This window comes from Heloderma suspectum, chromosome W (genome assembly GCF_057233095.1).
Source record: "Heloderma suspectum isolate Gila_16-S chromosome W, 16-S_ref, whole genome shotgun sequence".
In the NCBI taxonomy this organism is placed as follows: Eukaryota; Metazoa; Chordata; class Lepidosauria; order Squamata; family Helodermatidae; genus Heloderma; species Heloderma suspectum.
The window spans coordinates 34,224,374-34,237,989 of NC_139475.1; positions in this window are offsets into that span (position 1 = coordinate 34,224,374).

The following is a 13,616-nucleotide window of genomic DNA, read 5'->3' on the forward strand; positions in this document are numbered from 1 at the left end:
TAGAGAGAGACCGAGAGAGAGAGAGAGAGTGAGAGAGAGAGAGAATGAGAGAGAGAGAGACCGAGAGAGAGACCGAGACCGAGAGAGAGACCGAGAGAGAGAGCGGGACCGAGAGAGGGACCGAGAGAGAGAAAGGGACCGAGAGAGAGACCGAGAGACGGAGACCGAGAGAGAGACCGAGACCGAGATAGAGACCGAGAGAGAGACCGAGAGAGAGACCGAGATGGAGAGAGAGACCGAGAGGGACCGAAAGAGAGAGACCGAGAGAGAGAGAGAGAGAGAGACCGAGGGACCAAGAGAGAGAGGAAGAGACTGAGGGACCGAGAGAGATAGAGAGACCGAGGGACTGAGAGACAGAGAGATCGGGAGAGAGAGAGACCGAGAGAGAGAGAGAGAGAGAGCGTGAGAGGGACCTAGAGGGACGGACCGAGAGAGAGGGACCGATAGAGACCGAGAGAGAGACCGAGAGAGACTGAGACTGAGAGAGAGACCGAGACCGAGAGAGAGACACCGAGAGAGAGAGAGAGACCGAGAGGGTCCGAGAGAGAGGGACCGAGATGAGAGAGACCGAGACAGAGAGAGAGAATGAGGGACTGAGAGAGAGAGAGAGACCGAGGGACCGAGAGAGAGAGAGAACGAGGGACCGAGAGAGAGAGAGAGTCCGAGGGACCGAGAGCGAGAGAGAGAGAGAGACCGAGAGAGACCGAGAGAGAGAGGCCGAGTGACCAAGAGAGAGACCGAGACCGAGACCGTGAGAGAGAGACCGAGGGACCGAGAGAGAGAGAGAGAGAGAGAGACCGAGGGACCGAGAGAAAGAGAGAGAGACTGAGGGACCGAGAGAGAGAGAGAGAGACCGAGGGACCGAAAGACAGAGAGATCGGGAGAGAGAGAGACCGAGAGAGAGAGAGAGTAAGAGGTACCTAGAGGGAGGGACTGAGAGAGAGGGACCGAGAGAGACTGAGACTGAGATATAGACCGAGAGACCGAGACCGACAGAGAGACACCGAGACAGAGAGAGAGACCGAGAGGGACCGAGAGAGAGGGACCGAAAGAGAGAGAGAGGGACCGAGAGAGAGAGAGAGACCGAGGGACCGGGAGAGAGAGAGACCAAGGGACCGAAAGAGAGAGAGACCGAGGGACTGAGAGAGAGAGAGAGAGAGAGAGAGAGAGAGAGACCGAGGGACCGAGAGAGAGACCGAGTGACCGAGAATGTCCGAGACCGAGAGAGAGAGAGAGAGAGAGAGAGACCTTGACCGAGAGACAGACCGAGACCGAGACTGAGAGAGAGAGAACGAGAGAGAGAGAGAGACCGAGAGAGACCGAGAGAGACCGAGAGACCAAGAGACCAAGAGAGAGACCAAGACTGTGAGAGAGAGAGACCGAGAGAGAGAGAGACCGAGGGACCGAGAGAGAGAGGGAGAGACTGAGGGACCGAGACAGAGAGAGAGAGACCGAGAGAGACTGAGACTGAGAGAGAGACCGAGAGGTACCGAGAGAGAGAGAGAGGGACCGAGAGAGAGAGAGAGGGACCGAGAGACAGGGACCGAGGCACCGAGAGAGAGAGAGACCGAGATGAGAGAGACCGAGAGAGAGAGAGAGACCGAGGGACCGAGAGAGAGAGAGAACAAGGGACCGAGAGAGAGAGAGAGTCCGAGGGACCGAGAGAGAGAGAGAGAGAGACCGATAGAGACCGAGAGAGACCGAGAGAGAGAGACCAAGAGACCAAGAGAGAGACCGAGACCGTGAGAGAGAGACCGAGGGACCGTGAGAGAGAGAGAGAGATAGACCGAGGGACCGAGAGAAAGAGAGAGAGACTGAGGGACCGAGAGAGAGAGAGAGAGAGACCGAGGGACCGAGAGACAGAGAGATCGGGAGAGAGAGAGACCGAGAGAGAGAGAGAGTGAGAGGTACCTAGAGGGAGGGACTGAGAGAGAGGGACCGAGAGAGACTGAGACTGAGAGATAGACCGAGAGACCGAGACCGAGAGAGAGACACCGAGACAGAGAGAGAGACCGAGAGGGACCGAGAGAGAGGGACCAAAAGAGAGAGAGAGGGACCGAGAGAGAGAGAGAGACCGAGGGACCGGGAGAGAGAGAGACCAAGGGACCGAGAGAGAGAGAGACCGAGGGACCGAGAGAGAGAGAGAGAGAGAGAGACCGAGGGACCGAGAGAGAGACCGAGTGACCGAGAGAGAATGTCCGAGACCAAGAGAGAGAGAGAGAGACCTTGACCGAGAGACAGACCGAGACCGAGACTGAGAGAGAGAGAACGAGAGAGGGAGAGAGACCGAGAGAGACTGAGAGACCAAGAGAGAGACCAAGACTGTGAGAGAGAGAGACCGAGGGAACGAGAGACAGAGAGATCGGGGGAGAGAGAGACCAAGAGAGAGAGAGAGAGCGTGAGAGGGACCGAGAGGGGAGGACCGAGAGAGAGGGACCGAGAGAGACCAAGAGAGAGACCGAGAGAGACTGAGACTGAGAGAGAGACCGAGAGACCGAGACCGAGAGAGAGACACCAAGACAGAGAGAGAGACCGAGAGGGACCGAGAGAGAGGGACCGAGAGAGAGAGGGAGGGACCGAGAGAGAGGGACCGAGGCACCGAGAGAAAAAGAGACCGAGAAAGAGAGACCGAGGGACTGAGAGAGAGAGAGAGAGACCGAGGGACCGAGAGAGAGAGAGAACGAGGGACCGAGAGAGAGAGAGAGTCCGAGGGACCGAAAGAGAGAGAGAGAGAGAGAGACCGAGGGACCGAGAGAAAGAGAGAGAGACTGAGGGACCGAGAGAGAGAGAGATCGAGGGTCCGAGAGACAGAGAGATCGGGAGAGAGAAAGACAGAGAGAGAGAGAGAGTGAGAGGTACCGAGAGGGAGGGACTGAGAGAGAGGGACCGAGAGAGACTGAGACTGAGAGAGAGACCGAGAGACCGAGACCGAGAGAGAGACACCGAGACAGAGAGAGAGACCGAGAGGGACCGAGAGAGAGGGACCGAAAGAGAGAGAGAGGGAACGAGGGACCGAGAGAGAGAGAGAGACCGAGGGACCGAGAGAGAGAGAGAGAGAGACCGAGGGACCGAGAGAGAGACTGAGTGACCGAGAGAGAATGTCCGAGACCAAGAGAGAGAGAGAGAGACCGAGACCGAGAGACAGACCGAGACCGAGACCATGAGAGTGACCGAGAGACCGAGACTGAGAGGGAGAGAACGAGAGAGACAACGAGAGAGAGAGAGAGAGAGAGAGAGAGAGAGAGAGACCGAGGGACCGAGAGAGAGAGAGAACGAGGTACCGAGAGAGAGAGAGAGTCCGAGGGACTGAGAGAGAGAGAGACCGAGAGAGAGAGAGAGAGAGACAGAGACCGAGAGAGAGAGACCGAGACCCAGAGATAGAGAGAGACCAAGAGGGACCGAGAGAGAGGGACCAAGAGAGAGATAGAAGAACCGAGGGACGAAGAGGGACCGAGAGAGAGAGACTGAGGGAGACCGAGAGACCGAGGGAGAGATCCCGAGAGAGAGAGACCGAGAGAGAGAGAGACCGAGACCGAGAGAGAGACCAAGAGAGAGGGAGACCAAGAGAGAGACCGAGACTGAGAGAGAGAGACCGAGAGAAAAATAGAGAGAGCGGGATCGAGAGAGGGACCGAGAGAGAGAGAGGGACCGAGAGAGAGAGAGGGACCAAGAGAGGGACCGAGAGACCGAGACCGAGAGAGAGACCGAGACCGAGAGAGAGACCGAGAGAGAGACCGAGAGAGAGACCGAGAGAGAGACCGAGAGAGAGAGACCGAGACTGAGAGAGAGAGAGAGACCGAGACCGAGAGAGAGAGAGAGACACCGAGACCGAGAGAGAGGGACCAAGAGAGAGAGAGAAGAACCGAAGGACCGAGAGGGACCGAGAGAGAGAGACTGAGAGAGACCGAGAGACCGAGGGAGAGATACCGAGAGAGACTGAGAGAGAGAGACCGAGAGAGAGAGAGAGAGAGAGAGAGAGACCGAGAGAGAGACAGAGACCGAGAGAGAGACTGAGACCGAGAGAGAGACCGAGACCCAGAGAGAGAGAGAGACCGAGAGGGACTGAGAGAGAGGGACCAAGAGAGAGATAGAAGAACCGAGGGACTGAGAGGGACCGAGAGAGAGAGACTGAGGGAGACCGAGAGACCGAGGGAGAGATCCCGTGAGAGAGAGACCGAGAGAGAGAGAGACCGAGACCGAGAGAGAGACCGAGAGAGAGAGAGACCAAGAGAGAGACCGAGACCGAGAGAGAGAGACCGAGAGAACAAGAGAGAGAGCGGGATCGAGAGAGGGACCGAGAGAGAGAGAGGGACCGAGAGAGAGAGGGACCGAGAGAGAGAGAGGGACCGAGAGAGGGACCGAGAGACCGAGACCGAGAGAGAGACCGAGAGAGAGACCGAGAGAGAGACCGAGAGAGAGACCGAGACGGAGAGGGACCGAAAGAGAGAGACTGAGAGAGAGGGAGCGAGAGAGAGGGAGCGAGAGAGAGAGACAGGGACCAAGAGAGAGGGACTGAGGGACTGAGAGAGACCGAGAGAGAGAGAGACCGAGAGAGATTCCGAGAGAGAGACCGAGAGAGACCTAGACAGAGAGAGAGACCGAGACCGAGAGAGAGTGACCGAGAGAGAGAGAGAGAGAGACCGAGACCGAGAGAGAGAGAGAGACCGAGAGAGAGAGACCGAGACTGAGAGAGAGAGAGAGACCGAGACCGAGAGAGAGAGAGAGACACCGAGACCGAGAGAGAGGGACCAAGAGAGAGAGAGAAGAACCGAGGGACCGAGAGGGACCGAGAGAGAGAGACTGAGAGAGACCGAGAGACCGAGGGAGAGACCGAGACCCAGAGAGAGAGAGAGACCGAGAGGGACTGAGAGAGAGGGACCAAGAGAGAGATAGAATAACCGAGGGACCGAGAGGGACCGAGAGAGAGACTGAGGGAGACCGAGAGACCGATGGAGAGATCCCGAGAGAGAGAGACCGAGAGAGAGAGAGACCGAGACCGAGAGAGAGACCAAGAGAGAGGGAGACCAAGAGAGAGACCGAGACCGAGAGAGAGAGACCGAGGGAAAAATAGAGAGAGCGGGATCGAGAGAGGGACCGAGAGAGAGAGAGGGACCGAGAGAGAGAGAGGGACCAAGAGAGGGACCGAGAGACCGAGACCGAGAGAGAGACCGAGACCGAGAGAGAGACTGAGAGAGAGACTGAGAGAGAGACCGAGAGAGAGACCGAGACGGAGAGGGACCGAAAGAGAGAGACTGAGAGAGAGGGAGCGAGAGAGAGGGAGCGAGAGAGAGGGAGCGAGAGAGAGGGAGAGGGACCAAGAGAGAGGGACCGAGGGACTGAGAGAGACCGCGAGAGAGGGAGACCGAGAGAGACCAAGAGAGAGACCGAGAGAGACTGAGACCTAGACAGAGAGAGAGACCGAGACCAAGAGAGAGAGACCGAGAGAGAGAGAGAGACCGAGACCGAGAGAGAGAGACCGAGAGAGAGAGAGAGACCGAGAGAGAGACCGAGACCGAGAGAGAGAGAGAGAGACCGAGACCGAGAGAGAGAGAGACCGAGACCGAGACCGAGAGAGAGGGACCGAGAGAGAGAGAGAAGAACCGAGGGACCGAGAGGGACCGAGAGAGAGAGACTGAGAGAGACCGAAAGACCGAGGGAGAGATACCGAGAGAGACTGAGAGAGAGAGACCGAGAGAGAGAGAGAGAGAGAGACAGAGAGAGAGAGAGGGACCGAGACCGAGAGAGATACCGAGACCGAGAGAGAGAGAGAGACTGAGACCGAGAGAGAGACCGAGACCCAGAGAGAGAGAGAGACCGAGAGGGACCGAGAGAGAGGGACCAAGAGAGAGATAGAAGAACCGAGGGACCAAGAGGGACCGAGAGAGAGAGACTGAGGGAGACCGAGAGACCGAGAGAGAGAGAGACCGAGAGAGAGAGAGACCGAGACCGAGAGAGAGACCGAGAGAGAGAGAGACCGAGAGAGATTCCGAGAGAGAGACCGAGAGAGACCTAGACAGAGAGAGAGAACGAGACCGAGAGAGAGTGACCGAGAGAGAGAGAGAGAGAGACCGAGACCGAGAGAGAGAGAGAGACCGAGAGAGAGAGACCGAGACTGAGAGAGAGAGAGAGACCGAGACCGAGAGAGAGAGAGAGACACCGAGACCGAGAGAGAGGGACCAAGAGAGAGAGAGAAGAACCGAGGGACCGAGAGGGACCGAGAGAGAGAGACTGAGAGAGACCGAGAGACCGAGGGAGAGACCGAGACCCAGAGAGAGAGAGAGACCGAGAGGGACTGAGAGAGAGGGACCAAGAGAGAGATAGAATAACCGAGGGACCGAGAGGGACCGAGAGAGAGACTGAGGGAGACCGAGAGACCGATGGAGAGATCCCGAGAGAGAGAGACCGAGAGAGAGAGAGACCGAGACCGAGAGAGAGACCAAGAGAGAGGGAGACCAAGAGAGAGACCGAGACCGAGAGAGAGAGACCGAGGGAAAAATAGAGAGAGCGGGATCGAGAGAGGGACCGAGAGAGAGAGAGGGACCGAGAGAGAGAGAGGGACCAAGAGAGGGACCGAGAGACCGAGACCGAGAGAGAGACCGAGACCGAGAGAGAGACTGAGAGAGAGACTGAGAGAGAGACCGAGAGAGAGACCGAGACGGAGAGGGTCCGAAAGAGAGAGACTGAGAGAGAGGGAGCGAGAGAGAGGGAGCGAGAGAGAGGGAGCGAGAGAGAGGGAGAGGGACCAAGAGAGAGGGACCGAGGGACTGAGAGAGACCGCGAGAGAGGGAGACCGAGAGAGACCAAGAGAGAGACCGAGAGAGACTGAGACCTAGACAGAGAGAGAGACCGAGACCAAGAGAGAGAGACCGAGAGAGAGAGAGAGACCGAGACCGAGAGAGAGAGACCGAGAGAGAGAGAGAGACCGAGAGAGAGACCGAGACCGAGAGAGAGAGAGAGAGACCGAGACCGAGAGAGAGAGAGACCGAGACCGAGACCGAGAGAGAGGGACCGAGAGAGAGAGAGAAGAACCGAGGGACCGAGAGGGACCGAGAGAGAGAGACTGAGAGAGACCGAAAGACCGAGGGAGAGATACCGAGAGAGACTGAGAGAGAGAGACCGAGAGAGAGAGAGAGAGAGAGACAGAGAGAGAGAGAGGGACCGAGACCGAGAGAGATACCGAGACCGAGAGAGAGAGAGAGACTGAGACCGAGAGAGAGACCGAGACCCAGAGAGAGAGAGAGACCGAGAGGGACCGAGAGAGAGGGACCAAGAGAGAGATAGAAGAACCGAGGGACCAAGAGGGACCGAGAGAGAGAGACTGAGGGAGACCGAGAGACCGAGAGAGAGAGAGACCGAGAGAGAGAGAGACCGAGACCGAGAGAGAGACCGAGAGAGAGAGAGACCGAGAGAGAGACCGAGAGAGAGAGACCGAGAGAGAGAGAGACCGAGACCGAGAGAACGAGAGAGAGAGCGGGATCGAGAGAGGGACCGAGAGAGAGAGAGGGACCGAGAGAGAGAGGGACCGAGAGAGAGAGAGGGACCGAGAGAGGGACCGAGAGACCGAGACCGAGAGAGAGACCGAGATCGAGAGAGAGACCGAGAGAGAGACCGAGAGAGAGACCGAGAGATAGACCGAGACGGAGAGAGAGACCGAGACGGAGAGGGACAGAAAGAGAGAGACCGAGAGAGAGGGAGCGAGAGAGAGGGAGCTAGAGAGAGGGAGCGAGAGAGAGAGAGAGGGACCGAGAGAGAGTGACCGAGGGACTGAGAGAGACCAAGAGAGAGAGAGACCGAGAGAGAGAGAGACCAAGAGACCGAGAGAGAGAGAGACCGAGAGAGAGAGAGAGACCGAGAGAGAGACAGAGAGAGAGAGAGAGAGAGACCGAGACAGAGAGAGAGAGAGAGACTGAGAGAGAGAGAGAGAGAGAGAGAGGGACCGAGACCGAGAGAGAGACCGAGAGAGGGACCGAGAGAGGGACCGAGAGAGAGAGAGGGACCGAGAGAGGGACCGAAAGAGAGAGAGGGACCGAGAGACAGACCGAGACCGAGAGAGAGACCGAGAGAGAGAGAGAGACTGAGAGAGAGAGAGACTGAGAGAGAGAGAGACCGAGAGAGAGACCGAGACCGAGAGAGAGACCGAGAGAGAGAGCAGGACCGAGAGACGGACCGAGAGAGAGACCGAGACGGAGAGACCGAGACGGAGAGGGACCGAAAGAGAGAGACTGAGAGAGAGGGAGCGAGAGAGAGGGAGCGAGAGAGAGAGAGAGGGACCAAGAGAGAGGGACCGAGGGACTGAGAGAGACCAAGAGAGAGAGAGACCGAGAGAGAGAGAGACCAAGAGACCGAGAGAGAGAGAGACCGAGAGAGAGATAGAGACCGAGAGAGAGAGAGACAGAGAGAGAGAGAGAGAGAGACCGAGATAGAGAGAGAGAGAGAGAGACCGAGAGAGAGAGAGTGACCGAGGGACTGAGAGAGAGAGAGAGAACGAGGGACCGAGAGAGAGAGAGAGTCCGAGAGACCAAGAGAGAGACCGAGACCGTGAGAGAGAGACCGAGGGACCGAGAGAGAGAGAGAGAGAGAGACCGAGGGACCGAGAGAAAGAGAGAGAGACTGAGGGACCGAGAGAGAGAGAGAGAGACCGAGGGACCGAGAGACAGAGAGATCGGGAGAGAGAGAGACCGAGAGAGAGAGAGAGTGAGAGGTACCTAGAGGGAGGGACTGAGAGAGAGGGACCAAGAGAGACTGAGACTGAGAGATAGACCGAGAGACTGAGACCGAGAGAGAGACACCGAGACGGAGAGAGAGACCGAGAGGGACCGAGAGAGAGGGACCGAGAGAGAGAGAGACCGAGATGAGAGAGACCGAGAGAGAGAGAGAGACGGAGGGACTGAGAGAGAGAGAGAGACCGAGGGACCGAGAGAGAGAGAGAACGAGGGACCGAGAGAGAGAGAGAGTCCGAGGGACCGAGAGAGAGAGAGAGAGAGACCGAGAGACCAAGAGAGAGACCGAGACTGTGAGAGAGAGACCGAGGGACCGAGAGAGAGAGAGAAAGAGAGACCGAGACCGAGAGAGAGAGACCGAGACTGAGAGAGAGAGAGAGACCGAGACCGAGAGAGAGGGACCAAGAGAGAGAGAGAAGAACCGAGGGACCGAGAGGGACCGAGAGAGAGAGACTGAGAGAGACCGAGAGAGACCGAGAGACCGAGGGAGAGATACCGAGAGAGACTGAGAGAGAGAGACCGAGAGAGAGAGAGAGAGAGAGGGACCGAGAGAGAGAGAGACCAAGAGAGAGACCGAGACCGAGAGAGAGAGACCGAGAGAACAAGAGAGAGAGCGGGATCGAGAGAGGGAACGAGAGAGAGAGAGGGACCGAGAGAGAGAGAGGGACCGAGAGAGGGACCGAGAGACCGAGACCGAGAGAGAGACCGAGACCGAGAGAGAGACCGAGAGAGAGACCGAGAGAGAGACCGAGAGCGAGACCGAGACGGAGAGGGACCGAAAGAGAGAGACTGAGAGAGAGGGAGCGAGAGAGAGGGAGCAAGAGAGAGGGAGCGAGAGAGAGATAGAGGGACCAAGAGAGAGGGACCGAGGGACTGAGAGAGACCGAGAGAGAGAGAGACCGAGAGAGATTCCGAGAGAGAGACCAAGAGAGACCTAGACAGAGAGACCGAGACCAAGAGAGAGAGACCGAGAGAGAGAGAGAGACCGAGACCGAGAGAGAGACCGAGACCGAGAGAGAGAGAGAGAGAGAGACCGAGAGAGAGTGACCGAGGGACTGAGAGAGACCAAGAGAGAGAGAGACCGAGAGAGAGAGAGACCAAGAGACCGAGAGAGAGAGAGACCGAGAGAGAGAGAGAGACCGAGAGAGAGAGAGACAGAGAGAGAGACCGAGATCGAGAGAGAGACCGAGAGAGAGACCGAGAGAGAGACCGAGAGATAGACCGAGACGGAGAGAGAGACCGAGACGGAGAGGGACAGAAAGAGAGAGACCGAGAGAGAGGGAGCGAGAGAGAGGGAGCTAGAGAGAGGGAGCGAGAGAGAGAGAGAGGGACCGAGAGAGAGTGACCGAGGGACTGAGAGAGACCAAGAGAGAGAGAGACCGAGAGAGAGAGAGACCAAGAGACCGAGAGAGAGAGAGACCGAGAGAGAGAGAGAGACCGAGAGAGAGAGAGACAGAGAGAGAGAGAGAGAGAGACCGAGACAGAGAGAGAGAGAGAGACTGAGAGAGAGAGAGAGAGAGAGAGAGGGACCGAGACCGAGAGAGAGACCGAGAGAGGGACCGAGAGAGGGACCGAGAGAGAGAGAGGGACCGAGAGAGGGACCGAAAGAGAGAGAGGGACCGAGAGACAGACCGAGACCGAGAGAGAGACCGAGAGAGAGAGAGAGACTGAGAGAGAGAGAGACTGAGAGAGAGAGAGACCGAGAGAGAGACCGAGACCGAGAGAGAGACCGAGAGAGAGAGCAGGACCGAGAGACGGACCGAGAGAGAGACCGAGACGGAGAGACCGAGACGGAGAGGGACCGAAAGAGAGAGACTGAGAGAGAGGGAGCGAGAGAGAGGGAGCGAGAGAGAGAGAGAGGGACCAAGAGAGAGGGACCGAGGGACTGAGAGAGACCAAGAGAGAGAGAGACCGAGAGAGAGAGAGACCAAGAGACCGAGAGAGAGAGAGACCGAGAGAGAGATAGAGACCGAGAGAGAGAGAGACAGAGAGAGAGAGAGAGAGAGACCGAGATAGAGAGAGAGAGAGAGAGACCGAGAGAGAGAGAGTGACCGAGGGACTGAGAGAGAGAGAGAGAACGAGGGACCGAGAGAGAGAGAGAGTCCGAGAGACCAAGAGAGAGACCGAGACCGTGAGAGAGAGACCGAGGGACCGAGAGAGAGAGAGAGAGAGAGACCGAGGGACCGAGAGAAAGAGAGAGAGACTGAGGGACCGAGAGAGAGAGAGAGAGACCGAGGGACCGAGAGACAGAGAGATCGGGAGAGAGAGAGACCGAGAGAGAGAGAGAGTGAGAGGTACCTAGAGGGAGGGACTGAGAGAGAGGGACCAAGAGAGACTGAGACTGAGAGATAGACCGAGAGACTGAGACTGAGAGAGAGACACCGAGACGGAGAGAGAGACCGAGAGGGACCGAGAGAGAGGGACCGAGAGAGAGAGAGACCGAGATGAGAGAGACCGAGAGAGAGAGAGAGACGGAGGGACTGAGAGAGAGAGAGAGACCGAGGGACCGAGAGAGAGAGAGAACGAGGGACCGAGAGAGAGAGAGAGTCCGAGGGACCGAGAGAGAGAGAGAGAGAGACCGAGAGACCAAGAGAGAGACCGAGACTGTGAGAGAGAGACCGAGGGACCGAGAGAGAGAGAGAAAGAGAGACCGAGACCGAGAGAGAGAGACCGAGACTGAGAGAGAGAGAGAGACCGAGACCGAGAGAGAGGGACCAAGAGAGAGAGAGAAGAACCGAGGGACCGAGAGGGACCGAGAGAGAGAGACTGAGAGAGACCGAGAGAGACCGAGAGACCGAGGGAGAGATACCGAGAGAGACTGAGAGAGAGAGACCGAGAGAGAGAGAGAGAGAGAGGGACCGAGAGAGAGAGAGACCAAGAGAGAGACCGAGACCGAGAGAGAGAGACCGAGAGAACAAGAGAGAGAGCGGGATCGAGAGAGGGAACGAGAGAGAGAGAGGGACCGAGAGAGAGAGAGGGACCGAGAGAGGGACCGAGAGACCGAGACCGAGAGAGAGACCGAGACCGAGAGAGAGACCGAGAGAGAGACCGAGAGAGAGACCGAGAGCGAGACCGAGACGGAGAGGGACCGAAAGAGAGAGACTGAGAGAGAGGGAGCGAGAGAGAGGGAGCAAGAGAGAGGGAGCGAGAGAGAGATAGAGGGACCAAGAGAGAGGGACCGAGGGACTGAGAGAGACCGAGAGAGAGAGAGACCGAGAGAGATTCCGAGAGAGAGACCAAGAGAGACCTAGACAGAGAGACCGAGACCAAGAGAGAGAGACCGAGAGAGAGAGAGAGACCGAGACCGAGAGAGAGACCGAGACCGAGAGAGAGAGAGAGAGAGAGACCGAGAGAGAGAGAGAGACACCGAGACCGAGAGAAAGGGACCAAGAGAGAGAGAGAAGAACCGAGGGACCGAGAGGGACCGAGAGAGAGAGACTGAGAGAGACCGAGAGACAGAGGGAGAGATACCGAGAGAGACTGAGAGAGAGAGACCGAGAGAGAGAGAGAGAGAGAGACCGAGAGAGAGAGAGGGACCGAGACCGAGAGAGAGACCGAGACCGAGAGAGAGACTGAGACCGAGAGAGAGACCGAGACTCAGAGAGAGAGAGAGACCGAGAGGGACTGAGAGAGAGGGACCAAGAGAGAGATAGAAGAACCGAGGGACCGAGAGGGACCGAGAGAGAGAGACTGAGGGAGACCGAGAGACCGAGGGAGAGATCCCGAGAGAGAGAGACCGAGAGAGAGAGAGACCGAGACCAAGAGAGAGACCGAGAGAGAGAGAGACCAAGAGAGAGACCGAGACCGAGAGAGAGAGACCGAGAGAACAAGAGAGAGAGCGGGATCGAGAGAGGGACCGAGAGAGAGAGAGGGACCGAGAGAGAGAGAGGGACCGAGAGAGAGAGGGACCGAGAGAGAGAGAGGGACCGAGAGAGGGACCGAGACACCGAGACCAAGAGAGAGACCGAGACCGAGAGAGAGACCGAGAGAGAGACCGAGAGAGAGACCGAGAGAGAGACCGAGACGGAGAGGGACCGAAAGAGAGAGACTGAGAGAGAGGGAGCGAGAGAGAGGGAGCGAGAGAGAGGGAGCGAGAGAGAGAGAGAGGGACCAAGAGAGAGGGACTGAGGGACTGAGAGAGACCGAGAGAGAGAGAGACCGAGAGAGACCTAGACAGAGAGAGAGACCGAGACCGAGAGAGAGAGACCGAGAGAGAGAAAGAGAGAGACCGAGACCGAGAGAGAGACCGAGACCAAGAGAGAGAGACCGAGACTGAGAGAGAGAGAGAGACCGAGACCGAGAGAGAGAGACCGAGAGAGAGAGAGGGACCGAGAGAGGGACCGAGAGACCGAGACCGAGAGAGAGACCGAGATCGAGAGAGAGACCGAGAGAGAGACCGAGAGAGAGACTGAGAGAGAGACCGAGACGGAGAGAGAGACCGAGACGGAGAGGGACCGAAAGAGAGAGACCGAGAGAGAGGGAGCGAGAGAGAGAGAGACCAAGAGACCGAGAGAGAGGGAGCGAGAGAGAGAGAGACCAAGAGACCGAGAGAGAGAGACCGAGAGAGAGAGAGAGACCGAGAGAGAGAGAGACAGAGAGACAGAGAGAGAGAGAGAGACAGAGACAGAGAGAGAGAGGGAGAGACCGAGAGAGAGAGAGAGAGAGAGGGACCGAGAGAGAGAGAGAGGGACCGAGAGAGGGACCGAGAGAGGTACCGAGAGAGAGAGAGGGACCGAGAGAGGGACCGAAAGAGAGAGAGGGACCGAGAGACGGACCGAGACCTAGAGAGAGACCGAGAGAGAGAGAGAGAGTGAGAGAGAGAGAGACTGAGAGAGAGAGAGACCGAGAGAGAGACCGAGACCGAGAGAGAGACCGAGAGAGAGAGCGGGACCGAGA